This window comes from Heptranchias perlo, chromosome 12, assembly GCF_035084215.1.
Source record: "Heptranchias perlo isolate sHepPer1 chromosome 12, sHepPer1.hap1, whole genome shotgun sequence".
NCBI lineage: Eukaryota > Metazoa > Chordata > Chondrichthyes > Hexanchiformes > Hexanchidae > Heptranchias > Heptranchias perlo.
Window position 1 is genome coordinate 63,951,397 of NC_090336.1, and position 25,795 is coordinate 63,977,191.

The following is a 25,795-nucleotide window of genomic DNA, read 5'->3' on the forward strand; positions in this document are numbered from 1 at the left end:
CCCAATGGCACAAAGTTTTTGGAATAACCCACAAAGCCTCTTGCAAAGGACGTGAGAGGCAGTATAAAACTAAAAGAAAGGGCTTATACGAAGATAAATATCAGTAGAGATCCCGTGGACTGGGAGAGATTTAAAGAACAGAAGAATACAAACAAAGTGGTAAGAGCCGCAAAAAGGAAATACAAGAAAAAGTTTGCGAGGGATATTAAGGACAACAGTAAAGGTTTTTACAAATATATTAAGGGAAAGAGGGTGGTTAACAGAAATGTGGGCCCATTAATGACAGACGCAGGTGATATTGTAACTGGAAATGAAGAAATGGCAGACTTACTAAATAGTTACTTTGTAACGGTCTTCACTGTAGAGGAGGAGGATAAAATACCAGAGATACAAAGAAAACTACAAATAAATCAAGGGAAGGAGCTAACTAGATTCAATATAAGTAAAACAAATGATGATAGAGAAACTAATGAGATTAAAGATAGAGAAATCTCCAGAACCTGATTGTTTCCACCCCAGGGAATTAAAAGAAGTAGGTGAGGAAATTGTTGATGCGTTAGTCATGATCTTCCAAAACTCTCTTGATTCAGGAATTGTCCCCTTGGATTGGAAAATTGCCAATGTCACTCCACTATTTAAGAAGGGTAAAAGAGATGAACTAGGAAATTATAGGCATATTGGTCTAAAGTCAGTTGTTGGGAAGTTACTGGAATCTGTTATAAGGGAAAAAGTGATTGAGCACTTGGACAAATATGAGCTGATTGGAGCGAGCCAGCATGGATTTGTGAAGGGTAAGTCAAGTCTAATGAACCTAGTTGAATTCTTTGAGGAGCTAACTAACATGGTAGATAAGGGAGTGTCTATGGATGTTATTTATATGGACTTCCAGAAGGCGTTCGACAACGTTCCACATCAGAGACTGTTAACAAAAATGAGAGTGAATGCTATTGGCTTGGAAAGGGTATTGGTTACGAGTTAAGAGACAGAGTGTAGGGATAATGAGTATGTACTCAAATTGGCAGGATGTGACTAGTGGTGTCCCCCAGGGATCTGTACTGGAGCCACAGCTTTTCACTATATTTATAAATGACTTGGATGAAGGAATAAAGAGCCATATATCTAAGTTTGCTGGAGACACTAAGTTAGGTGGCACAGAAAATAGTGTAGATCATAGAATCATAGAAAGTTACGGCATAGAAGGAGGCCATTCAGCCCATCATGTTCGTGCCAGCCGACAAAGAGCTATCCAGCTTAATCCCACTTTCCAGCACTTGGTCCGTAGCCACGTAGCTAAAATTCTCCAGCAACATCATCGTAAATCTCCTCTGTACCCTCTCTAGTGCAATCACATCTTTCCTGTAATGTGGTGATCAGAGCTGTACTCAGTACTCAAGATGTGGCCTAACTAGCGTTTTATACAGTTCTAGCATAACCTCTCTGCTCTTATATTCTATGTTTCGGCAAATAAAGGAAATTATCCCGTATGCCTTTTTAACCACCTTATCTATCTGTCCTGCTACCTTCAGGGATCTGTGGACATGCACTCCAAGGTCCCTCTGTTCCTCTACACCTCTCAGTATTCTCTCATTTATTGTGTATTCCCTTTGTGGAAAACCATAAAGGAATGCCTGACCAAAATTAACTTTCTAATACATCTAAACCATAAAGCTGAACAAATTAATTTCCTGATACCCTAAAACCAAAGAAAAGAAGCAAAGCATGATGAATAAAAATTGACCATGTGAGCTAACCAGCTGAAAATAATGAGAAGCTTAAAGTGTTCACGTTCCCAGCAAAGACACACAGAAGAGCTATTGTCTTTGCTTATGAGATAACTGTCTAACTAACAGAAATTAATGACCAGATAGCCTTGAGACTAGGACAGTCTCTACTGATAAGGGAGCCGTGTTGCTAAGGCAACCTATCTTTCCCAGATCCTGTGAGAGGCCACCTAAAGGCATGAGAACCTGGAGGGTGGGTTCCCTATTTTTGATTGACTAACCACTTGACCACTGAGAGTGTACATGTACGCCCATATTCAATGATAGACAGACATTACTGAATTAAGTGTATAAAAGATAACCGCTTCCTTTGTTCGAATTGAAGACGTAGCCTCAACCTTTGATTGAGGTGCGCTTCCCTTGTATACAAGCTTCTTGGTAATAAATTCTTACTTGTCTGAAAATAAGTGTTTGAAGTTAATGCATTGTGTATAATAGGTAATTAAGTTTTCGACAACTTGCCTTGTTTGCCCTCCCCAAATGCATTATCTCACACGTCTCCGGATTGAATTCCATTTGTCACTTTTCTGTCCACCTGACCAGTCCATTGATATCTTCCTGCAGTCTGCAGCTTTCCTCCTATCAACCATGTGGCCAATTTTTGTATCATCTGCAAACTTCTTGATTATGCCCCTTACATTCAAGACCAAATTAATATACACCACAAAAAGCAAGGGACCTAGTAGAGCCCTGCGGAACCCCACTGGAAACAGCCTTCCAATCACAATAATACCCATCGACCATTACCCTTTGCTTCCTACCTCTGAACTAATTTTGTAACCAACTTGCCACTTTCTTTTGGATCCCATGGGCTTTTACTTTTTTGACCTTGATGGTAGTAGAAATTTGCAAAGGGACAACTGTGGCAGATGGAGTTCAATGTGAGAAAGTCTGAGGTTATATTTTGGACCAAAGTATTTTCTAAATGTTGAGAAGCTAGGAACTGTGGATGAGCAGAGAGATTTTGGGGTCCAAGTATAGAAATCATCAAATACTAACGGACAGGTACAAAAAATAATTTAAAAGACCAATGGAATGTTGGCCTTTATCTCAAGAGACTGGAATACAAAGGAGTGGAAATTATGCTACAGCTGTACAGAGTTCTGGTGAGACCCCATCTGGAGTACTGCATTCAGTTCTGGGCACCACATCTCAGAAAGGATATATTGGTCTTGGAGGGGGTGCAGTGCAGATTCACCAGAATGATATTGGGACTAAAAGGGTTAAATTCTGAGGACAGGTTGCATGGACTTGCCTTGTATTCACTTAAACATAGAAGATTAAGGGGTGATCTAATTGAGGTGTTTTAAGACGATTAATGGATTTGATAGGATAGAGAGAGAGAAACTATTTCCTCTGGTGGGGGAGTCCAGAACAAGGGGGACAAAACCTTAAAATTAAAGCTGGGCCATTCAGGGGTGATGTTAGAAAGCGCTTCTTCTCACAACAGCTAGTGGAAATCTAGAACTCTCTCCCCCAAAAAGCTGTTGAGGCCGAGGATCAATTGAAAATTTCAAAACTGAGATTGATAGATTTTTGTTAGGTAAGGGTATTAAGGGTTACAGAGCTAAGGTGGGTAGATGAAGTTAAGATACAGATTAGCCATGATCTAATTGAATGGTGGAACAAGCTCAAGGGGCTGAATGTCCTACTCGTGTTCCTATGTTCCTTCCTAAAGTATCTTCCAGAACCATTACTTTGATATCCCTTGGCTCTTCAAATCTTCACTTGCACATTGACAAGCTCCCTAGTACAACTGAATGCTTCCTTGATTTGAACATATGGATGACTGACCCGAGATCCAACCTGGAAACAGGGGAGACATTTTACATAACCACTCCCCCTCCCCCCCCATTATTAATATATTCAGATGAAACTCCAGCCTCTATCTGGTGAGAGCTTCTTGCACATTGTAGACATCGATCCGGCATAAATGGTCTACCCCATATTTCAAATTCACTGCACCCTGAAATTATCTATTTATACAGTGTTCTGAATGAAAGACTTGCATTTATATAGCACCTTTCATGACCTCAGAACAACCCAAAGTGCTTCACACTGGAGTGCATCCTGGATCGACGTAATAAAATTATTATTTGACACTTATTTTGGGAAAAAAGAGAAAAAAAAGAAAAAAAAAGTGCTTCACAGCCAATGAAGTACTTTTGAAGTGCAATTTAGGAAATGCAGCAGCCAATTTGCACACAGCCAGGTCCCACAAATAGCAATTAAATAAATCATCAGCTAATCTGTTTCAGGTGTTGGTTGAGGGATAAATGTTGGCCAGGACACCTTCTCTGCTCTTGTTCAAATAGTGCCATAGGTACTTTTACCTCTGCCTGAGAGAGCAAGACAGACTTCAGTTTTAATATCTCATCTGACATTGCAGCACTCCCTCAGTACTACACTGGGGTGTTATCCTAGATCATGTGCTCAAGTCTCTGCAGTGGGACTATGAAGCCACAACCTTCCAACTCAAAGGCAAGAGTGCTGCCTCTGAGCTATGCTGACACCTAATGGAGCTGACGTGCTTTTTAAACTGGCCAGGAAAAGCCCAAATACTCAATGAGATAATCTGGCAGTGGCCCAGGAATGCCAAAATCAGTTAACTCATTGACAGTGCCTCAAGTTGAGTGCGTTCATCAAATCGATGGACTGAAAATCTTGCGGCAAGGGATGATATCTGTGCTCACAATCCCAATAAGCACCCCAGTAATGAAGCCCCATGGCAGGAGCCCAATTTTATAACATTTATCTGATAGGGAAAGGCGTGACAATGTAAAAGATTTGCAGCTTTCCACATGTCAGTTGAATATTTTTACAAGGCAGTGATCCCATGGCGAAACAGCACCATGCAGGGACGGTTTGGCTATATGGGTAATCAGGAGACTTGCTGAGTGTCAGCCTGAATAATTCTATAGTGCGGTATTAACGGCAGCCCCCTCTCCCACAATTTTCCATGAGTATCCTGAAGAATCCGGTGCCCTTTCAGGGAACCACCATAAACCATGAAAGTAATTTTGCAAATATTAAATCAATCATAAGTAATGTTATTCTATATTGTGGTGGCTCAATGGTATTACTCTTGCCTCTAAGTCAGAAGATTGTAGGCTCAAGTCCCGTTCCAGAGATATGAGCACAAACTCTCGGCTGACACTTCCAATGAATAATGAGAGAGTACAGCACAGTTGGAGGTGCTGCCTTTTGGATTGGTATGTTAAACTGAGGCCCTATCTGCCCTCTCAGGTGGACATAAAAATACCATGGCACTATTCGAAGAGAGCAGGGAGCTCTTCCCGGGGTCCTGGCCAATATTCAGCCCTCAACCAACATCACTAAAAACAGATTACCTGGTCATTATTACATTGCTGTTTGTGGGACCTTGCCATGCGCAAAATGACTGCTGCGTTTCCTACATTACAACAGTGGCTACACTTCAAAAGTATTTCATTTACTGTAAAGCGCTTTGGGACGTCCTGAGGTTGTGATATAAATGCAAGTCTTTTTTCTGTCTATAATACATGCAGGTGGAGCATATGGGGGAAAGAGTAGGGAAGTGGTATAATTGGATAGTTCTTTCAAAGAGCTGGCACAGGTATGATTGGCCGAATGGCCTCCTTCTGTGCTATAACATACCATGCAGATGGAGCATATGGGGCTGTATTTATTGATTTTTCTGCTGCATACCAGGGTAAATGGTGATAGGCTCCAAGATCAAATCAAATAATGTGAGCCAAAGTGCTGTTATACAACTTTTTTTAAATTTTTTTTTATTTGTTCACGGGATGTGGGCGTCGCTGGCAAGGCCGGCATTTATTGCCCATCCCTAATTGCCCTCGAGAAGGTGGTGGTGAGCCGCCATCTTGAACCGCTGCAGTCCGTGTGGTGACGGTTCTCCCACAGTGCTGTTAGGAAGGGAGTTCCAGGATTTTGACCCAGCGACAATGAAGGAACGGCGATATATTTCCAAGTCGGGATGGTGTGTGACTTGGAGGGGAACGTGCAGGTGGTGTTGTTCCCATGCGCCTGCTGCCCTTGTCCTTCTAGGTGGTAGAGGTCGCGGGTTTGGGAGGTGCTGTCGAAGAAGCCTTGGCGAGTTGCTGCAGTGCATCCTGTGGATGGTGCACACTGCAGCCACAGTGTGCCGGTGGTGGAGTGAATGTTTAGGGTGGTGGATGGGGTGCCAATCAAGCGGGCTGCTTTATCTTGGATGGTGTCGAGCTTCTTGAGTGTTGTTGGAGCTGCACTCATCCAGGCAAGTGGAGAGTATTCCATCACACTCCTGACTTGTGCCTTGTAGATGGTGGAAAGGCTTTGGGGAGTCAGGAGGTGAGTCACTCGCCGCAGAATACCCAGCCTCTGACCTGCTCTCGTAGCCACAGTATTTATATGGCTGGTCCAGTTAAGTTTCTGGTCAATGGTGACCCCCAGGATGTTGATGGTGGGGGATTCGGCGATGGTAATGCCGTTGAATGTCAAGGGGAGGTGGTTAGACTCTCTCTTGTTGGAGATGGTCATTGCCTGGCACTTATCTGGCGCAAATGTTACTTGCCACTTATCAGCCCAAGCCTGGATGTTGTTCAGGTCTTGCTGCATGCAGGCTCGGACTGCTTCATTATCTGAGGGGTTGCGAATGGAACTGAATACTGTGCAGTCATCACAAATATCCCCATTTCTGACCTTATGATGGAGGGAAGGTCATTGATGAAGCAGCTGAAGATGGTTGGGCCTAGGACACTGCCCTGAGGAACTCCTGCAGCAATGCCCTGGGGCTGAGATGATTGGCCTCCAACAACCACTAACATCTTCCTTTGTGCTCGGTATGACTCCAGCCACTGGAGAGTTTTCCCCCTGATTCCCATTGACTTCAATTATACTAGGGCTCCTTGGTGCCACACTCGGTCAAATGCTGCCTTGATGTCAAGGGCAGTCACTCTCACCTCACCTCTGGAATTCAGCACTTTTGTCCATGTTTGGACCAAGGCTGTAATGAGGTCTGGAGCCGAGTGGTCCTGGCGGAACCCAAACTGAGCATCGGTGAGCAGGTTATTGGTGAGTAAGTGCCGCTTGATAGCACTGTCGACGACACCTTCCATCACTTTGCTGATGATTGAGAGTAGACAGATGGGGCGGTAATTGGCCGGATTGGATTTGTCCTGCTTTTCGTGGACAGGACATACCTGGGCAATTTTCCACATTGTCGGGTGGATGCCAGTGTTGTAGCTGTACTGGAACAGCTTGGCTAGAGGCGCAGCTAGTTCTGGAGCACAAGTCTTCAGCACTACAGCTGGGATGTTGTCGGGGCCCATAGCCTTTGCTGTATCCAGTGCACTCAGCCGTTTCTTGATATCACGTGGAGTGAATCGAATTGGCCGAAGACTGGCTTCCGTGATGGTGGGGATATAGGGAGGAGGCTGAGATGGATTATCCACTCGGCACTTCTGGCTGAAGATGGTTGCAAACGCTTCAGCCTTGTCTTTTGCACTCACGTGCTGGACTCCGCCATCATTGAGAATGGGGATGTTTGCAGAGCCTCCTCCTCCCGTTAGTTGTTTAATTGTCCACCACCATTCACGACTGGATGTGGCAGGACTGCAGAGCTTTGATCTGATCCGTTGGTTGTGGAATCGCTTAGCTCTGTCTATAGCATGTTGCTTCCGCTGTTTAGCATGCATGTAGTCCTGAGTTGTAGCTTCACCAGGTTGGCACCTCATTTTTAGGTACGCCTGGTGCTGCTCCTGGCATGCTCTTCTACACTCCTCATTGAACCAGGGTTGATCCCCTGGCTTGTTGGTAATGGTAGAGTGAGGAATATGCCGGGCCATGAGGTTACAGATTGTGCTGGAATACAATTCTGCTGCTGCTTATGGCCCACAGCGCCTCATGGATGCCCAGTTTTGAGCTGCTAGATCTGTTCTGAATCTATCCCATTTAGCACGGTGGTAGTGCCACACAACACGTTGGATGGTGTCCTCAGTGCGAAGACGGGATTTCATCTCCACCAGGACTGTGCGGTGGTCACTCCTACCAATACTGTCATGGACAGATGCATTTGCGACAGGTAGATTGGTGAGGACGAGGTCAAGTAAGTTTTTCCCTCGTGTTGGTTCGCTCACCACCGGCTGCAGGCCCAGTCTAGCAGCGATGTCCTTCAGGACTCGGCCAGCTCGGTCAGTAGTGGTGCTACCGAGCCACTCTTGGTGATGGACATTGAAGTCCCCCACCCAGAGTACATTTTGTGCCCTTGCTACCCTCAGTGCTTCCTCCAAGTGGTGTTCAACATGGAGGAGGACTGATTCATCAGCTGAGGGAGGACGGTAGGTGGTAATCAGCAGGAGGTTTCCTTGCCCATGTTTGACCTGATGCCATGAGATTTCATGGGGTCCAGAGTCAATGTTGAGGACTCCCAGGGCCACTCCCTCCTGACTGTATATCACTGTACCACCACCTCTGGCGGGTCTGTCCTGCCGGTGGGACAGGACATACCCAGGGATGGTGATGGAAGAGTCTGGGACGTTGGCTGAAAGATATGATTCTGTGAGTATGGCTATGTCAGGCTGTTGCTTGACTCGTCTGTGGGACAGCTCTCCCAATTTTGGCACAAGTCCCCAGATGTTAGTAAGGAGGACCTTGCAGGGTCGACTGGGCTTGGTGTTTTGCCGTTGGGCGGCAGGCTTCCTTCCCTAAAGGACATTAGTGAACCAGATGGGTTTTTACGACAATCCGGTAGTTTCATGGCCATCATTACTGATACTAGTATTTTAATTCCAGATTTTTTTTTATTTAATTAATTGAATTTTAATTAATTAATTGAATTTAAATTCGCCAGCTGACTCTGGATTTTAGTCCAGACCTCTGGATTACTAGCCCAGTCACATAACCACTATGCTACCGTACCCGGGTACACAGTGGTTTTAGGTTTTAGTTCACTGCATTGTACAAAACAATAACATCCTTTTAGAGGATATCAGCCAGACATATTGGAGGGATGTATTATACGGAGCTTTGGTGAATTAGCAAGCCGTAAATAATATACATTATTACATCAGCGACTGTGAGGTATCAGAAAGTATTGCAAAAATGGGCCTATTGTATAAAGAAAGTTAAGATACTGTCAGGACAATGGTGTCAAACATCCCCCCAGGTGTTATAGTAGCAATTGAGAATTTTATATATAAGGTCAGAAGCTGAAGAAGTGAGAATAAGTCCAATTCCAAGTTGGCAAAAGACATAACACAACCAGTTGGTATATTGTTAGTTCAGTCACAGATCCAAAACCTGATCCTGGACCGAATAAAACACAAATGATCAAAACAAATATGGAAGTGGGGACATCAGGGAACTGACAGCCTCCTGAACCCTCACCAACACTCTGAAAAATGAGGACTGCAATAGTGTACAATGTCTAAGGTCACTTCTGGATGAGTACATAGATGAGCTATGGTAAACATAGGTTCAGAAGATTGTCATTAAAATAAACTGCTAAATCTGTTCTGCAAAATGTAATCTGAAGGTTCTTCCTATTTGCCAAATCCAAATTCAAAGGGACAGAATAGGAGTGGAGTAGGAAGAGGGATTGTGACTTCAGTTCTGATGATGATGATGAAAATTCATAGAATATCTTAAGAATGAATACCTCCTCATCACAAGTCTTAAAAGTAAATGCAAAAAGGCACACATCCATTTTAAAAATTGGACTGTTCAATGTCTGCTTCTCATTTTAGAATTATCTGGATGCACCATTCCAGTCCAAATCTGGATGAATGGGAATCTTATATACATTATAGATGCCCATCTTACAGCTCACTGTTTTAGATAACAAAAGGGAAGCTTGTGCTGAATGAAAACAACATGGCTAACTTGCACCGTGTGAGCCCGTGTTAGGGAGCATAACAATTTGTAACAATAAGATGCCACCCATTGGTTGCTTTGCACAAATGATATGATGTGTCTCAGGTTATTCTCTATGCTAATGAGCAGTTTTATTTTTATTAGATATAAATGCGCGAACAATGTGAATAGGTCAAAAGGTGTAACTTCATCACTGCTCCAGATGAATGTTGCACTGTGCTAGAAATTGTATTAAATATTCATTGTTAATCTAAATGTGGAGTTAGATTCTGAATAACAGCTTGAGCACGATGATACAAGTAGACAAATCCTCTTCAGGAAACGCAAGTGTTTTATTTTTGTAATACTGGTACTCTGCATCTTGCATCTAAAGGCACTGAAGTGCATTTGAATATAATATGCCTTGAAAATATCACCAGTGTCATAGTGTTCACAATACAGTGAGATTACTCTAAATGTAATAATTTCTTTGTGTTTTCTAGTCACGGTAATTACTTCTCCCTGCCACATCCAGTGTCGGCAGCCCTAATTCACGCCAGATTTTCAGTTTGAATCATAATCAAAATGAAATGGATAAAAGTAAACTTTTTAAAGCATTTGAAATGTACTGTGTTTTGCACTGTGTGATTTAGCATTACACTTAACTGGCATTGTTGAGGCAATAGGTGTGAGTTTACTGAAGTTTATTGTTGTGGCTGCTGTTGTATTCCATCACAATAATTAGGGTTTCATTAACAGACAGCAAGAGGCTTTTCAATTCACTTCTCCAGCTGTTTCTGTGAAGACCCCTGACACTAAAGGGAGTGGACGGGTAGGGGATGGAGGAGATCATGACTGGGGGAGTGGAGGGGAAGCCCGGGGGAGGGGAGGCCCAAGGGATTACTCTTGCTCCTCCTGGCCCACAAGGAAAACTGAAAATAATATAAACTGATCTTCTCGGCCCTCTTGACATCATCAGGCCCCAACATCTGTAAGTCCATGGGGCTCACGCCTGCCTGAGGCGAGGCCCTCATACGTTGTTTAAAACGGCATGTGGCACAAGTTCAACAGGAAGCCAATGAGTTGCACGCTGCCGATATTTTGACCCCTCGTACATACAGTTCTCGGGCGGCGCAAGAGCTTCAAATCAGGGCCATGTGGACTGACATTTTACATGTACTAAATGAAACATTTCAATTCTATGCACAGAAATGAGGTCCAATGCGTGATTTTCTATTTTTCTTCCACTTGTAGTACTGGGCACCACACTATAGGAAGGATGTCAAGGCCTTGGGAGAGGGTGCAGAGAAGAATTTACGAGAATGATAATGGATGAGGAAATATGTGGAGAGACTAGAGAAATTAGGATTGCTCTCCTTAGAGCAGGAAAGGTTAAGGGGAGGTTTAATAGAGGTGTTCAAAACTATGAAGGGATTTGATCGAGCAGATAGGGAGAAACTATACCGGCAGGACGGTCAATACCAGGCAACACAGATTTCATATAATTGGCAAAAGATCCGGAGAAGAGATGAGGAGAATCTTTTTTCTGCAGCGAGTTGTTATGATCTGGAATGCACTGCCTGAAAGACCGGTGGAACCAGATTCAATGGTAACTTTCAAAAAGGAATTGGATATATACATGAAAAGGAAATATTTGCTGGGCTGTGGAGAAAGAGTAGGCGAGATTAATTGGATAACTCTTTCAAAGAGCCGGCACGGACACAACGGGCTGAATGGCCTCTTTCTGTGCTGCTTGATTCTACGATACTAGTACTGTGAGTGATAATGATAATGATACACAGTATTAAACTGAACTGTCAACATTAGGTAGATTCCAATATGTGCGATTTCCAGTCACGAGTCAGCTGCATAACTGGTGTTGCCTTGTGCCAAAAAACATAAATATGATTAATTTCATTTATCACACCAAGTTGATCTATGAGAGGCGGGATCATACCAGAAGGGATTGCATTGGCTGTGGTATAAAAGCAACTTGTGCCAAAACCCACCAAAAATGGTCAGTTTACAAAATTAAATTAAACTCTGCTGACCTTCTGTACCACCATCCAGATTGTAATTATTGAAGAGAACTGACTGGGGTGGATTTTTCTCTATTGCGTTTGGTTGTTAAACCGTTAACTGCACGAAGGGCGTGGAGGAAAATTGGGCGGGAGGAACACAAGCGCTAAATAGGAGCGCGCCTGACTTTCTGTCCATTTAAATTAAGGGATGGAAGATTGGGGTGTTCTCCTTTATGGGAATGCGATCATTTAGAAAAAAGAAAGACTTCCATGACGTCCCAAAGCCCTTTACAAGCAATGAAGTTCTTATTGAAATGTAGTCACTGTTGTAATGCAGGAAATATGGCAGCAAATTTGAGCACAACAAGGTCGCACAAACAGCAGGGGAGAACTCCCCTGCTCTTCTTCAAATAGTGCCATGGGATCATTTACGTCCACCGGAGAGGGCAGATGAGTCCTCGGTTTAACGTCTCGTCTTAAAGACGGCACCTCCAACAATGCAGTACCCCCTCAGTGCTGCATTGAAGTATCATCTTAGATTATGTGCACAAATCCCTGGAATGGGACTTAAACCTACAGCCACTGACTCAGAGGCGAGAGTACAAAGACTGAGTCACAGCTAACTTCTAACATCTTTGTGTTCTGAACAGGCGATAAGAACATAAGAAATAGGAGCAGTAGTGGCCATATGGCCCCTTGAGCCTTCTCTGCCATTCATTAAGATCGTGGCTAATTTCTGACCTCAACTCCACTTTCCCACCCGATCCCCATATCCCTTGATTGCCTTAGAATCCAAAAATCTATCGATCTCAGCCTTGAATATACTCACCGACTCAGTATCCACAGCCTGCTGAGGTAGAGAATTCCAAAGATTCACAACCCTCTGAGTTAAGAAATTCCTCCTCATCTCAGTCCTATATGGCCCTCACCTTATCCTGAGACTATGCCCCCTAGTTCTAGACTCTCCAGCCAAAGGAAACAGCCTCTCAGCATCTACCCTGTCAAGCTCTCGAAGAATTTTTTTACGTTTCAATGAAATCACCTCTCATTCTTCGAAACTCCAGAGAATATAGACCCATTCTCCTCAATCTCTCTTTCTTGGACAACCCTCTCATCCCAGGAATCAATCTAATCAGCCTTGGTTGCACCGCCTCTAAGGCAAGTATATCCTTCCTTCGGTAAGGAGACCAAACCTGTACACAGTACTCCAGGTGAGGTCTCACCAAAGCCCTGTACAATTGTAGCAAGACTTCCTTAGTCTGGTACTCCAGCCCTCTTGCAATAAAGGCCAACATACCATTTGCCTTCCTAATTGCTTGCTATACCTGCATGTTAACTTCCTGTGTTTCGTGTGCAAGGATACCCAAATCGCTCTGAACACCAACATTTAATAGATTCTCACCATTTAAAAAATATTCTGTTTTTCTATTCTTCCTACCAAAGAGGATAACCTCACATTTCTCCACATTATACTCCATCTGCTACCTTCTTGCCCACTCACTTAAACTGTCCACATTCCTTTGCAGACTCTGTGCCCTCCACACAGTTTACTTTCCCACCTAGCTTTGTATCGTCAGCAAACTTGGATACTCTACACTCGGTCCCTTCATCTAAGTCATCAATATAGATTGTAAATAGCTGAAGCCCAAACACCGATCCTTGCTGCACCCCACTAGTTACAGCCTGCCAACCTGAGAATGACCCGTTTATTCCTACTCTCTGTTGTCTGTCTGTTAACCAATCCTCTATCTTTGGGAGTCTCAAAATTTAACCAAGCGTTGAAGTCCAAACACACAGAGAGCAAACTGGATCTATAGGTAGACAGGCTTGTCGCAATATATGCCAGGTTCCCTTATCATCGATGTTTGTTACTTTCCTTAAAATAATAAAATGCACAATCAATTATTATGTCAGAGAGAGACACATCACATTAATCAATTACATTTTTGACTAACAATGAAAACTTAACATAAACAATAATAATAATGGTGAAGTAAGATTAATTATTAGTGTTGTCTTTGACCACTAGGATCTACTTTTCACTAATTACTAAGTGTCCATAAAGATCTGTAGGATTTCTAGTGTCAATTGCAGTGTTAATCTTGCAAAGGTCTTGTAGAGGTTGATGTTCAAAAACTCCATCAGAGTGTTGTTCTGTTCCAGCCATTTTCCTCTCGCACCAATTACGAAACCTAAGAATTTGATATTTTCTCCTCCTGTCAATTTTCTGATTTCGGGCTCCAGCATTTTGTATTTCTCTTGTTTCTCGACCCAAGCCTTTTCTAATGCTTTATCGTTGTTCTCATACCGGATTGTGACGTCTACGACAGCTACATCCTTGCCTTTTAGGAACAGGACATCCGGTTTCCACAGAGCCCCGTCTGTTGATTTAAGTCTTGGCTCTATATATGCTGCCCAGCCATAGGTACTCGCTTTGTTCTTGAGTTTTTCCAGGATTTTGTTGTGCCTCTTAATTCGAGCTTTTTGTACTGAGATGCATTTCGCAGAGATGTGCGCGATAGTCTCATTTGACAGTTCACATCTTCTGCACAATTTTGTTCATCCAGTTCTTCCAAGTGATAATGTGTATCTGGTGGGATCAAGGTTAGATTTTATTAGTAAAGCCTTGATGAATTGTGATTGCTTCATTCCGCCTTTTGATTTGATCCAGTCGTTTGACCTTTTATCATTGTGGTAGTAGGTGATTTCTGATCCTCGATATTCGAGTTTGGTCCATTTGTGGAATTCCCAACTCCTCCATTCTGCATATATGTTTATTGCTTTCTTGGCCCCTCTTTGTAGCTCCTCCGGTATAACGTTCCGTATCATATCCTCCAATTCATTATCTTCCATTCGTGATTCTTCCTCTGTTGTTTTTTTCCCTCATAGTCTCCAGGTAATCTGACACCTCTCTGAGCGCTTTCAGGCTTTTGAGTTTCGAGATGTTATCTTTGTTGTTTTGTCCTCTGTAAGTGAACGGGGCTCTGATAACTGGATCGCTTGAGTTCTCCAGGGCTTCTAGTTTTCGTACTATGGCCAATGGAATCTGAATTTCCAATTTTGGGAAGCTTAGTTCCCCCATCCTGATTTCTGAAGTACAGTATGCCATCTGAGATGTTATTAGGCAGGTGTAATATTTCCTTAACTGTTCTCCTGATTAATCTATCCATATTAATGAGGGTGTTTTGTGATGCCTCGGTAAGGGTAAGATGGTAGTACATCCTGGGGATCATATGGGTCTTGACTATCACGATTCTCTGAGTTGGTTTCAGTTTTGCTTCTTTTAGGCTCTCTGTCCATTTTTCAAGCTTTGTTATCCACTGGTCTTCTGTCACTCCTGCCCAAGGGTCCATTCGAGCACCGAGATACTTCTCTATACTTCCGGGGGCAATAAATTCCAGTTTTTTACCATTCATCTGCCATTTAGTCCCATGGTTGTACCGGAAGGTTTTCTTCTTGGTGGACATGTGAATTCCTGCTGTCTTTTTGACGTTAATTTCATAGAAACATAGAAAATAGGAGCAAGAGTAGGCCATTCGGCCATGCTCCGCCATTCAAAATAACCCTGTTCCCGCTTTTTCCCCATATCCCTTTAGCATTAAGTTTGAGGCTTATTTAACCAAGGTCTCAAATTAACTCCAACTCGTTTCAATTTTAAACCCTACAAAAAGCCATGACAGCTACCATTAATGAGTCAGGAGTAATCATTGTCACTGCAGGCCAATGATAGATGGCTTATTTCATTAAAGGTTGCAGCAGGTCATGAGATTAGAGCTTACTTCTCATTAGATCGTTTATCGAAACAGTCACAGGAAGTCACCCTGTTTTCTTGCTGCACATCATCGGTATGGTATAAAAGCATGAAAAAAAAAATCAAAGAAGGAGTCAGATAGCAGATTGTGAGGCTTTTCGGATTACTGTTGATGCATCATATTATGATTAGTGCTGACACGGAGTTTCTAAGAGAATCATAGAAAGGTTACAGCACGGAAGGAGGCCATTCAGCCCATCGAGTCCGTGCCGGCTCTACGCAAGCGCAATCCAGCTAGTCCTACTCCCCTGTTCTATCCGCATAGCCCTGCAAATTTTTTCCTTTCAAGTACTTATCCAGTTCCTTTTGAAGGCTGTGATTGAATCTGCCCCCACCACCACCTCGGGCAGTGCATTCCAGATCCTAACCACTCGCTGTGTAAAAATGTTTTTCCTCATGTCACCTTCGGTCCTTTTGCCAATTACCTTAAATCTTTGTCCTCTGGTTCTTGACCCTTCTGCCAATGGGAACAGTTTCTATCTATCTACTCTGTCTAGACCTTTCATGATTTTAAATACCTTTATTAAATCTCCTCATTCCAAGGAGAACAACCCCAGCTTCTCCAGTCTATCCATGTAACTAAAGTCCCTCATCCCTGGAATCATTCTAGTAAATCTTCGCTGCACCCTCTCGAAGGCCTTCACATCTTTCCTAAAGTGCGGTGCCCAGAACAGGACAATACTCCAGATGTGGTTGAACTAGTGTTTTATAAAAGGTTCATAGTGACTTTTTTTTATTCGTTCATGGGATGTGGGCTTCGCTGGCAAGGCCAGCATTTGTTGCCCATCCCTAATTGCCCCCGAGAAGGTGGTGGTAAGCCGCCCCTCCCGAACCGCCGCAGTCCGCGCGGTGAAGGCCCTCCCACAATGCCGCCAGGAAGGGAGCTCCAGGACCCCGACCCAGCGACGATGAAGGAACGGCGATACACCTTGTTAGCGTAAAATTTGGGCTGTTGGGTTAAAGGCAACGATGAAGTGACTATTGGGTACATGGCGGTGGTCATTACCCTAAAACCACACCGAAATGCGCTTTGTGTAGATTAGACTCACCCTAATTAAAGCTTAAACATAACACTTGACTACTAACAAAATGGACACTACTAAACAAAATGGATTCTGTGACTGTGGGAAAGACAGTTAAAAGTGCTGAGTTTGTATATTCCAAAACTGACTTACAGTCTGGGAATACAAAAGACATTTCACAACGAACTGATAAAACTATAGAACCAGACTGCGTGAAACAAAGGCATACTGTCTTAAGGTGATAACAGTTGTTTTAATTTGATTGGTTAATGTGTAAACAGTCCGTTGTTGCTGTGCGGGCTTAATTGGTTAATGTGTGTAATCAAGATTAATGATGTAAAAGCTACTGAAAATCTGTATTTCAAAAGGTATAAAAAAGCATGACAACCATTTTGAAGTTGAGAAGGTAGCTGCGTACACTACGGAGTGTCCAGTTCTTCTCCCAAAGTACTTTGTCCAATAAACTGCATGTTGAATCTTTAAGTCTGACTCAGAGTGGTGATTTTTCCCACAACAAATTGGCGTAGTCGGCAGGATCTCACTACTAGTGAGTTGATCGGTTGGCCTCGATCAGCGAACTGGAGTAGAGATTATTGAACTGTGGGAGTCAGACTGAGCCAACAGTGCAGTTAAAAACGGGGGGTAAGTTAAGAGAATTTATGGGACTGTTGGGAAAGAACCATCCGGTATCAAACTCTGTAGTGGCGAACAAACGCAGAGATTAGAGCATAAGTTAAAGCATAAGTTAATTTACGATGTGTATTGTCTGATCATATAACCTAGAACCGAACTCCATGGGAGGAAGCACATTGCCAAACTGGTAATTGTGGCCGTGAGTATATAGTTGCAGCTAAAAGCAAAATCTGGAGTGGAGTTCGGGCTGGGATTTCAGAAAGTTGTAGAAAGTTTGGGAGGGAAAAGTAAGTCTGGTGAGACCGGCAGTGCCCGGTGATTAAGGCTGGGTGTACGCCAGCAATACCGACAGTGATCGGTGATTAGAGCCGGCGGAGTTCCGGAGCCAGGACCCGAAAGTTTGAGAGATATAAAAAAAAAAGAAAATCCGGCGAGAGGCCGGGACCCGAGAGATATAGCGAGAGGCTGATATATAAGAAAAGAAAATCCGGTGAGAGACCGGGACCTGAAAAGTTTGAGAGAAAAGAAAACCCAGTGGGTAGACCGGGACCCGAAGGATATAGCTAGATGGGGACCTGCAGGTTCCCTTATTGAAAAGTATATGACAGATAGACACTCGTTGATTAAGCAGATGCAAAAGGATGGCTGGGATATTTCTCAGACCTTAGAACAACAGAGAAAGTGGATAGATGGGGAAAAGAAGGATAGAACAAAAAAGGCAGGAGTATTACTAGTCCACCAACTAGCTGGACTAATAGGACAAGTAGGCACCTCCACTAGAATGTGGAGCGACGATAAGGATAAAATAAGGGAATTAGAAAAAAAAGAATCAATTAAAATGTTTAAAAGACAGAGACCCGGAAAAGAAAGGGTGTACTGTCTCTTTAAAAAGCCTGTCCTGATTGTGAGTGTTTTTTTCGGTGTTGTGGGCCACGCCCCTTCTTACGTGTTTATGTATTTGTTTTGTCTTGTGTTTATTTCTGAGATTGCTGAATTAAAAGTGGAGTTATTGAGGTTAAGTGACCGATTAAATTCTGATTCTTATAAAATGTGAGCATGTCAAATTCCAGACATGGGCTCTTCTAAAAATTGGCATTTTGAATTTTTATCTTGTGATTGGCTGTGGTTAAAAAAAGGTTTAAAAAAAAATAACGGGACAGATAAAAAAAAAAGCTATCTGATATCACCATGATAGGAAAAGTCGGAATCCTGGAACAGCTCAGAGAGTTGGTTATAATCAAACCCACTAAAACTATGTGAAAAAAAAATGAATTGGAAAGCTATAGTTGTGTATGACGAGCAAATTATAAAACTTACGAAGACTAACTATAAACTAAAATGTACGATGGGAGATGTTGTTTCCCGGTATGAATTTTTTTTTAAAAAGAATTTGTGAAAATTACGTTGACGTATGCTTAGAAAAGTTTAACCTTCCCAAGGACACCGATATCTGTTTCCAATTCACCAAGACAAAATTAGGTTTTAATTGTAAAGAAAGATAAAGTGCAGATTTAAAGAATTACAAGTTACAATTGCAGGATGATCTCTAGTTATAAATTAAACTGATCTTCGAAGCATTTTGTGCTATTGTGATTGATTAAACACTATGATTAAAATAAATCTCAAAAAAGTGTGAAAAAGATAAAGTGAAAGCAATCCACAAATGTGAAGTGAAAAAAAAAATCAGTCAAAACTATGTGAAGAGAAATTTTGATTGTGGAAACTTAATCTCAGAGGGAGTAGTATCAAATTACTCCTACCACAAGAGCAAGTTAATGTTAACCCCTTCCATCCCAAGAAGCCAGACTGTCATGCCAAGAGCAGTTCAAACAGATAGAAATGACCCAGTCGGTTGAGAACTGCCTGAGGCTAACCATTACACAGATGAACATGAGGTAACAATTGATATAGGTTATATTATTAAAGTTGACCCAATTACTTGGAAATGCCAAAGGCACCCAGACAATGCTACAGTGGAAAAAATTGATAAGAAAGAAATGTAAAACAAATCGTATCAAAAGAAAGCATAGGTTAGACAATTGGAAGTCCATTACTTGAGCTATGTACTGACCCAGGGTACTAAACGCCTATCAGTTTTACCCCGCTACAGTATGATAGGGAACTTCGACAAGTTCGGGGGCTATTCACGAATAATAGATACAATACAAATCTGATCAACGAGGGGAGACCTTCCCTGACAAATTATATAACTCGCGTTGAGAATGCTAAGAAAATTCAACAATTATATCAACACCTCCTAACTCAAGTCTTAAAACAAAGCGAGACATGGAATGGAGGTGGATAATCGTAAAAGAGATAGATTTGGACATCTTGAAAACACGGAGATTAGGACTTGGAGTTAGAAATTCCAGTCCGCAGTCCCACGTACATCTGTATGTGGGAGAGACAGTGTTTATTTCAGACAGGCTGCGTGCTCCAGAGAGAGAGAGAGAGAGAGAGAGAGAAAGAGACTAGGCAATTCCTCTCTCCTGTTTTGTTTTCTGATTTGGTTTCGGGTAAAGGGATTATTCCTTTGGACAAAATAAATAATAAATGATGATTTGACAAATTAACCCCTTGGGCTCTCAAGAAGAGCCGCAATGGATTTTCTGTGTTTCTTTTAAAACAGGTGACCCTGGTTTTTGGGACCACATGAGTGTTGATGTTGCAGGATTATCAAGAGTAATTACAAAGTTACGATGCAACCTTTGCTGGACAAATTTGGTGCATGAAACGATCCAGTGATGTTAAAGATTTAAGACTTTAGCTGCAGACATCAGCAGATACCAAATGTCACAGCGTGGTGATATCAACCTGATCCTCTTCCTTTGAAAACATTTTGATTTGTTTTGTTTTAACCCATTTATTGTCTTCTGAGACAGAGTTACATCCAAAATTAATTATGAGGACTTCATCTCGACCATAAAAACCATAAAGCCTGGGCATAATTTATTTCTGAAATTGGAATTGATAAAAAAATTTATATGAGTTGCTATTCAAGCACTCGAGGGAGAAAATTTACTTGTAATTTAAGGGGATAATCAAATTATATTTTAAAATAAAAGAAGTCCAGTCTAAATGGTTCCTATTGAATGCTGTGTATCAAGAATTCTTTTCGGGAGGGAAGAAAAATTTTACATTGACAAATCCTGTCAGTCAAACAATACTGCTTTCAAGTTGGGATAATTGTGAAATGATAGAAGGGACTCGGGCACAATGTAGTCGGATATTTTGGGAAATAAAAGCGGTTCAAGAAGAAATTACGTAAAATAAATAAATTTTGGGATATTAAAGCTGACTGTAAATATTGTATCGGACAGTAACATTAGTTTAGCAACATTAGATCAAAAGGTCAGAGATTTAGGGCCTCGCATTAAAGATATATTTAAAAATAAATGAAAATACAGATAAGGAATTCTCTAAAGATCAAATACTGATCATACATTTGCACAGGATAGCTACAGTGCTAGAAACACATGCCCAAACCATTGATAAATTAATAAAAGAGGATATAACGTATCTTAGCAGGCGGCTGCTAATGACATCTGCAGTACATATGGTAACTGGATTGTGGAACAGACACGAGAGAACCGAGCCCAGATACAGGCAGGGGAAGTACCTTTATGAATAACGAATCAACAAACTGAGGGTGAACCTGACCTGTGGGCATGATGGAGGTGGTACCTCCAAGTGGCTGTTACCAAACAAGAACATCACCCCTTGCCAATTCAGGGCAATGGTGCGAGTGTACCCCACTCAAGTGGAGTGTAAACCTGACGGAGGAGGGCTCCGAGGGTTGGTACTAGTAATACTGATGATGGCACCCGAAACCCAAGGACGAGAGGTGTAACAAGAATATTGGGGTAATGAAGGACGGAATGCACATATCCCATCACAATATGTTACCATATGCTGAAAAAAAATTTAAAGGGAATTTGGCTGGAACAAAATTAAAGGTATGTGTTACTAGACATGCTGTCACTGTATGTCCACATAGTGTTGGACACAGCCCAGAAGCACAGGGTGGGATAATTTACAACAGAAATGCGTATGTGCCGCCTCAACAGCCGAATAGCATAAAGATAGGGCACTTTTCACCCAAAATCTGTAACATGTAACCTGAGAGTTACGGGTTAGGCATACGCACAGAACATCACGGAAGATAAATACCCGAAAGGCTGTGTATTAAGTGCCGGACCAATGTTGCATGGACTTTTATCGGTATTGGTCTCAATGATTATTAAGCCATAATCATGACCAACAGGGGGGTCTGTTAGTGTAAAATTTGGGCTGTTGGGTTAAAGGCAACGATGAAGTGACTATTGGGTACATGGCGGTGGTCATTACCCTAAAACCACACCGAAATGCGCTTTGTGTAGATTAGACTCACCCTAATTAAAGCTTAAACATAACACTTGACTACTAACAAAATGGACACTACTAAACAAAATGGATTCTGTGACTGTGGGAAAGACAGTTAAAAGTGCTGAGTTTGTATATTCCAAAACTGACTTACAGTCTGGGAATACAAAAGACATTTCACAACGAACTGATAAAACTATAGAACCAGACTGCGTGAAACAAAGGCATACTGTCTTAAGGTGATAACAGTTGTTTTAATTTGATTGGTTAATATGTAAACAGTCCGTTGTTGCTGTGCGGGCTTAATTGGTTAATGTGTAAACAGTCCGTTGTTGCTGTGCGGGCTTAATTGGTTAATGTGTAAACAGTCCGTTGTTGCTGTGCGGGCTTAATTGGTTAATGTGTAAACAGTCCGTTGTTGCTGTGCGGGCTTAATCGGTTAATGTGTGTAATCAAGATTAATGATGTAAAAGCTACTGAAAATCTGTATTTCAAAAGGTATAAAAAAGCATGACAACCATTTTGAAGTTGAGAAGGTAGCTGCGTACACTACGGAGTGTCCAGTTCTTCTCCCAAAGTACTTTGTCCAATAAACTGCATGTTGAATCTTTAAGTCTGACTCAGAGTGGTGATTTTTCCCAGAACAACCTCCAAGTCTGGACGGCCCGTGACCTGGAGGGGAATGCGCAGGCTGTGCCGCCCCCATGCGCCCGCCGCCCCCGCCCCCCCCAGGTGGCAGAGGCCGCGGGCCCGGGAGGCACCGCCGAAGAAGCCCCGGTGAGCCGCCACAGCGGTGAAGGGAGTGAACGTCCAGGATGAGAGGTTGGTTCAGTTCACTTAGAATCATAGAATCAGAAGTTTACAACATGGAAACAGGCCCTTTGGCCCAACATGTCCATGTCGCCCAGTTTATACCACTAAGCTAGTCCCAATTGCCTGCACTTGGCCCATATCCCTCTGTACCCATCTTACCCATGTAACTGTCCAAATGCTTTTTAAAAGACAAAATTGTACCCGCCTCTACTACTGCCTCTGGCAGCTCGTTCCAGACACTCACCACCCTTTGAGTGACAAAATTGCCCCTCTGGACCCTTTTGTATCTCTCCCCTCTCACCTTAAATCTATGTCCCCTCGTTACAGACTCCCCTACCTTTGGGAAAAGATTTTGACTATCGACCTTATCTATGCCCCTCATTATTTTATAGACTTCTATAAGATCACCCCGAAACCTCCTACTCTCCAGGGAAAAAAGTCTCAGTCTATCCAACCTCTCCCTATAAGTCAAACCATCAAGTCCCGGTAGCATCCTAGTAAATCTTTTCTGCACTCTTTCTAGTTTAATAATATCCTTTCTATAATAGGGTGACCAGAACTGTACACAGTATTCCAAGTGTGGCCTTACTAATGTCTTGTACAACTTCAACAAGACATCCCAACTCCTGTATTCAATGTTCTGACCAATGAAACCAAGCATGCCGAATGCCTTCTTCACCACCCTATCCACCTGTGACTCCACTTTCAAGGAGCTATGAACCTGTACTCCTAGATCTCTTTGTTCTATAACTTTCCCCAACGCCCTACCATTAACGGAGTAGGTCCTGGCCCGATTCGATCTACCAAAATGCATCACCTCACATTTATCTAAATTAAACTCCATCTGCCATTCATCGGCCCACTGGCCCAATTTATCAAGATCCCGTTGCAATCCTAGATAACCTTCTTCACTGTCCACAATGCCACCAATCTTGGTGTCATCTGCAAACTTACTAACCATGCCTCCTAAATTCTCATCCAAATCATTAATATAAATAACAGCGGACCCAGCACCGATCCCTGAGGCACACCGCTGGTCACAGGCCTCCAGTTTGAAAAACAACCCTCTACAACCACCCTCTGTCTTCTGTTGTCAAGCTAATTTTGTGTCCAATTGGCTACCTCACCTTGGATCCCGTGAGATTTAACCTTATGTAACAACCTACCATGCGGTACCTTGTCAAAGGCTGTGCTAAAGTTGCAGCCAAGTTTCTTCTTCTTCTGCGTAAAGCTAACATGGAGACCGTGAAAACAATAGCAACCAACACGAGAGCTGCCACAATCCCCACCGTTATCATTTCCAACAATGAGAGTGTACGATTTGGCCATTGAACTTCATAGGCGTAGCCAAGGTTTTCAGGTACTGTCAAAAACATTTCTACATTGGTTACAGGAGGCCAAAAGTGAACCATATTGTACCCTCGGTTATGTCCTATGGGAGCATTTTCAAATGGAAAGATAGATAAATCTGCATTACTCCTCTTCAACCATTCATCAAATATTGCATCAGTAAATGTATGCAACAACACAAAGATAGGGTCATTTGGGGACAAGTGGGTTTGCCCACCAGTTCCATTAAGAAATAAATGTGCCAGATTATGCAAACTGTGAACTGCTAGATCATACCTTCCCGAAGGATCACGATAACCTTCCACCGTGTTTCGGAAACTATTGGTTGAATTGGAGTAGAAAGGTGGTGTGTTGTAAGAGGATATGTCTAAACATTGTGCTACATCCTGGGCATCAGGTAGACGCTGCACCATCGGTCTAGCAACATTCCCACCTGGATTCCGCCAAATAGGGCCACCCTCAGTGCCGTTGCATATAGTTCCTAGGGTATCATAGTCTTCCAAACTTTCACATAGATTGCGCCACAGAGTTAGGACTTAGGAGAGTAGGGTCAAAATTGCTTCTGGCTCCCATTAGGTCATCCCTGCAGATGTCACAGGTGTTTCCTCCAGTGGCAACATTCCAGTATTGGAGTGCAAAGGTGGGGTCCTGCATGTCCCGCTCCAGCTCCAACTGAGCAAAGCGGGCTCCTCGTGGGAGAAGTCGACGCCGCTGAAGGTGCGGCCGCCTCCCAGGGAGGTCTTGCTGACGGAGCAGCAGTGAGTCCAGACGAAGAGGATGGAGATGGAGATGGAGATGTTGTCGAACTGCGGGCTCCGGCCGTCGGGCCCGTACAGGTCGGCGAGGTGGCGGGTGAGCTTGGCCAGGTGGAGGGCGCCTTTTCTCCTCGGGGTTGAGGCGGTGCAGGTCCCGCCGGATCAGGCGCGGGGCCGGCAGTTGGGCCCGCTCCAGCCGTAGCGGCACAGGCCGCAGTTGTGGCCGTGGAAGTTGGCGGCGCAGCGGTCGAAGAAGCGGAGCGGCCAGCGCTCGCGGTGGTCCAGGCCGTCGTGCGGGTACTGGGGGCCGTGCCGGGTCCGCCGTCAGATCGGCGCAGGAGCCCCGGCCCAGGCTGGAGCCGCAGCGGTCGGCGGTGAGGGATGGGCAGCACTCCCCGCTCCGGAGCACATCGAACCGCACGCACTCCCTGGGGAACTGTGCGTGGCCGGTGGCCGTGCAGAGGACCCCGAGGATGGAGGAGACGAGCCCCGCTGAGCTCATAATTCAAAAAAAAACCGCCGGTTGGTGAAGAGGATTGAAAATTTCAGCGCCAGCGGTTTTTATTAACGGTCCCATCGAATCCCTTTCCAGCTGCATGAAATCCTCTTAAATACCCAGTTAACCCAGAATAGGGTCTGCTGCTCATCTGGTGATCTTTTCTGGTACGTTTATCTTCTGCTTAATCATGAAAGGGACAATTGCCGAATGGTTTTCCAGGGGATGTTGCTGCTTGAAGCATTTCGTAGCTTTCCTCCTCCTGCCAACATTTCGAGCCCGGTTTTCTTACAGAATGACTCCAGTATCGTTAAATTTTTCATCATTCCAGACTGTGAATCGCTCATAATTGCGATGCCATCTGCGAAGGCGAGGGCAGTACATTTAATGTCCTGGTCCTTCATCCAGACCCCTGAGCCATCTCTTTCTAGTGTACAAAGAAGTGGGTCCATGGTTAAATTAAACAGTAGTGAGGATGGGGGTCTCCTTGTTTGACTCCTTTTTTGATGTTTATTTGTTCAGTCTTACATTTCTCTCCGTCAATGATTGTTGCGGTATCTATACAGATTTTCAATGAGTTCAATGAATTTTTTATTAATTCCCATTCTCGTCAGACCTTTGGTTATCATGATGTGGCACACGGAATCAAAGGCCTTGGCGAGGTCGACAAATACGACTGCGAGTTGCTTCCTGTTCTTTATCCCTTTCATGATGTTTTGGAGGATGGCAATGTTTTTGTTGCATCCTGGGGTCACCGCGATGAATCCTTTCTGTCTGGGGTTTAGGGTTACTGCTTCAGCCCATGTCTTTGCAATTATTTTGGTGAATAGACGTAATAATATTGGCCCTATAGTTATGGGCCGCCAGTTGTCAATGTTTTTCAGAAGTGCAGTGTCTTCTGATTTAGGAATGAGTACTGTT

At 43.3% G+C, this 25,795-nt stretch overlaps 1 pseudogene; it reads right to left on the bottom strand.

Moving 5' to 3' along the window:
* Positions 1-24,907, bottom strand: part of LOC137328079 (5,6-dihydroxyindole-2-carboxylic acid oxidase-like) — a 33,742-nt pseudogene extending 8,835 nt beyond the window's left edge.
* Positions 24,908-25,795: the final 888 nt, after the last annotated feature.